This window comes from Neocloeon triangulifer, unplaced genomic scaffold (genome assembly GCF_031216515.1).
Source record: "Neocloeon triangulifer isolate White Clay Creek 2 clone unplaced genomic scaffold, ASM3121651v1 ptg000013l, whole genome shotgun sequence".
NCBI lineage: Eukaryota > Metazoa > Arthropoda > Insecta > Ephemeroptera > Baetidae > Neocloeon > Neocloeon triangulifer.
Window position 1 is genome coordinate 130,215 of NW_026775555.1, and position 4,204 is coordinate 134,418.

Below are 4,204 nucleotides of genomic sequence, written 5' to 3' on the forward strand. Positions count from 1 at the left end.
CATTTAATAAAGGTATTTAGAGCACAGAAAAGAGCGCTGAGAGCTATGGCGGGCATTCCTTACTGGAGATCTAATGAAGCGTTGGATACTTGTAAACCATTATTTGTTAAATATAATATCATGACCGTGCCATCGTTGTATATACTTGAATGTATAAAATTCTTAGTGCAAAACAGAAATCTATTTCGGAAATATAGTGATACTGTAGATACGAGGAGAGTGACTAGACATAATCAGACTAATCTTTGCTGTAACGATTTGGTTGTGAAAGAAGTTAAGCTCAAGAAAACTGTAGAAAACCCAGAAATCATGATCCCCAGAATTTTTAATGCATTACCTAAATCTTTAAAATTCCTTGAAAATGACGAGGCTCTTGTAAAAATGGTGAAAGCTTCTGTATAGGAACATCAATTCTATGACCTGAACGAATTTTATCGTTTAAATAATAATGTATATTGACTTATTTTAAAAAGCTGATATTACTATGTATATTATGTGGTATAAAATGCTTAACAAAATAAACAAATCTTGAATCTTAATAAAAATAATTAAATCATTAATTTTTAAAAGTAAATTAAATTTTTTTAATTAAAAAACTTAAAAAAAATTATAGTCACCAGCTGGTGAATTCACCAGCTCAATTAACCATTAGAATTAAAACGCTCAATTTACCAACTGAATTTAGCTGGTGAATTAAGCTGGTTAATTAAGGTGGTGAATTCACCAGCTAAATACACCAGGAGGGGATGTTTTTTTATTTTTTTAAAATTTTAAAAAATGAAATATATTTTATCAATAAATTTTTTTTAAAATATTTAAATTTTAATTTTTAAAAAAGGGATCAATTTTATAAAAATTTTATAAATAAAATTAATATTAATGACTTCAATTAAATTTATAAAAAAATATAATTTAATTTATAGTTAAATTATTTTAATTATATAACATTCTAATTTTAAAAAAATTTGAAAAAAGGGATAAATTTTATAAATATTTTAGAAATAAAATTAATATTCATTAATTTAATTCTAATTTTTTTAAATTTGAAAATTTTTAAAAAAAAATTGGCACCAGCTGGTGAATTCAATTGGTGAATTCACCAGCTGAATCCACCAGCTGGTGATGTTTTTTTTTTAAATTTATAAAAATTTAAATTTTATTTAAAAATAAAAGCTTATTTACAGCCAAAATTAAAAGCATCTGCAGTTACAGACGAGCTGCTATCGACAATCAAGTTTATTAGAAATTTTCAAAATTTAATTATAGCTGGTGATTTTAATTGCCGGTTAGATACAAAAAATGATAAGATAGAATCTCTTTTAGACTTCATGCAACAAAATAATTTGGCATTGACAAATTTATACCCGTACAACAAAACATATGAATGCCACAATGGTTCAAGTACAATTGATTTAATCTTTCAAGGCCCAGCAATGAGAACTTTCGGTTTTCAAATTTTAGAGAGTTTTGTTAGAAAACATAAAATTGTTAGTGTTAATTTTAAATTCAATCCGGTAAAAATGTCTCAGAAGAATGTAAAATATAAAATTGATGAACAACTAATGGAGGAGATGTTAGATCTAAAATTTAGAGAAATTCTGAGACAAGATTTAGAAAAGAACGATGTGGAAAGTTTTTATCGGAATGTAAAAAACATTTTGGATGCTTCAAATACTGCCCCTAAGAGCTACGAAAGAAAAAGTCAGCCATGGTATAATGCTGAATGTTACAATTTGAAGGACCAACTAATGGAAAGTAAATATGAGTTAGATTTTTGGGAATCATTAAAGTTTCATGGGGTGGAAGACATGTGTAGAAGTTTAAAGGCAAAATTTTTTGAATTAAAAAGAGAATATCGTCAGTTATGTATTCATAGGAAAAAATATTATTTTCAGAGATACGAGGAAAAAATGTTAAGAGAGGCTGAGGAAAATTGTTTTAAAGAAATTTTAAAAAAGAAGCACTTGGAATCAAATGAGTCACTAAACTTGAATAGACTTCTTCTTAATTACGAAGCTCAGAATATTCAATTCACACCGATTATGCAGGAGGAAGTCACTTTAGCCCTGAAAAGAATGAAAAACGGAAAATCACCAGGGCCGGATAATATTCGAAATGAGAATTTAAAATGTCTTTTGCAATTTATCCTACCGGAGGTAACGAAATTTTTGAATCTGTGTTTAAAATATGATATGCCAGCAGATTGGCGTGTCTCAAATTTAAAGCTACTCTATAAGGGCAAGGGGGATTGCGAAAATATGAATAATTATAGAGGGATTAGTTTAAGTCCAGTGTTTTATAATCTTTTAGATAGAGTACTACACAATAGACTTTATTCGAACCTGATTGAATATATTCCAGAGAACCAATACGGATTTGTAAAAGGCAAATCGACGGGTCAAGCTATTCATGCCTTGTTAGAGGATATTAATTTAAAAGTTTACGAGCAGAAATCATCTTTGTATGCCTTGTTTTTAGATTTAAGGAAAGCTTTTGATTCAGTAAATAGAGAGTGCATTTTTAAGAAATTAGTTGATTGTAATAAATTATCATATGTTGAACTATCCTTCTTAGCAAAAGCATTAGATCCGAATTATTTAAAAATTGTGGATGGCGTTTCAGAATCTAATTTATTAACTCAGTCGAATGGAGTGAGGCAAGGTGGCTGCACCTCCCCGCTATTTTTCAATATTTCTATTGCAGATATCCAAAAGCTGGTTAAAAAGTATACAAACATAAAAGCAATTTTTTATGCAGATGATATTGTTTTTACGTGTATTAATTTAGTAGATTTAAAATCACTCCTGGCAGATTTAAAAATGTACCTCATGGAGCGCGGCCTTGAATTAAATGTCGGAAAATGCAAAATTATGAAGTTTAGAAATGGAGGAAAAGGGAGGTTAAAGAAAGGCGATTCTTTGTTGTTTCAAAATGAGGAAATTGAATTTGTTAATGAGTTTACTTATTTAGGAGTAATTTTTCAGCCCTCAGGGGTGACTTTTAAAAAACATATCGAAAAGCGAGTGAGAGCGGCGTTACTCTCAATGTATAGTGTAAAAGAATTGCGGATGCTTTCGATTGACACAGCATTGAAATTATTTGAGCTGAAATTTGCTCCTATGGCCTCGTATGGTATTGAAGCGATTTGGAAGTATTTAAAAAAGGAAGATTTTGTGAAACTGGAATGTGTAAAGAGTAGGTACTTGAAAAAAGTACTAGGTATGTCAAAATACACGAGATCTCGCTTTGTGTATGAGCTTGTCGATACCGATTTATTTATTTCTGATTTAAAAGAAAAATTTGACCTTCCAGTGAACAATGCATTTGAAACTTTTTGTTATGAACAATTGCTGAAGAAATTGAATATTTGTGATGAATTTTATGGTACGGAGACGATGATTAAAGAAAACTGGAAGGCGGCGCAATTTAAGGATAGACATGTTTTCACCAGATACGCGTGTCATGGTTTTCACTTTTTGTTTTGTACGAACAGTACATATCACTGTGAAGCATTGGAAAATTGTATCTGTAAATTTTGTGGTGGAGTTTGTTCACAGTATCATATAATAGATTGTGTAAAAAAGAAAATGAGTCTGCGTGAAGCAGCAAACTGTAAAGCCAAGTGAATTTGGAGGTTATATTGTTAGAGTTAATTTGTGGCACGCCTACGGCGTTCATTTCAATAAATTACATTATTTAAAAATAAAATTAATTAATTTTAATTAAATTAAAGTTTTAAAAAATTTAAGAAATGGGATTAATTTTATAAATAAAATTAATATTAATAGATTAAATTAAACTTCTTCCCAAAAAATTAATAAAAAAATCCAACTGAATTAATCTGACATACCTGCCGATTACGAGTGACTCGCTGCGAGCTGCCAGACTTTCTGGGCTGATTTTGCAGAGTATTTAAGCACCAGTGGCCTCCAGTCATTCAAGGGCACGGAGCAGGAGGCCCTGATAAAGGTTGCCGCCACTTGAAGACTCTGCTGGAGTCTCCGATGCTAAAATCGTCGTGCACCGACCGGCCGCAAATGGGCGGACTGGCCTCTCCTGGCAAAAAAAATGGCCATTGAGATGAAAATAAAACTTGATCAACTTTGAAGCATTGTAAGGTTTCATTAAGAGCCATTTAATAATGTTTAAATCGTCCCAAAAAATTAAAAAAAAATTCCAACTGAATTATTTTTACAAACCAACA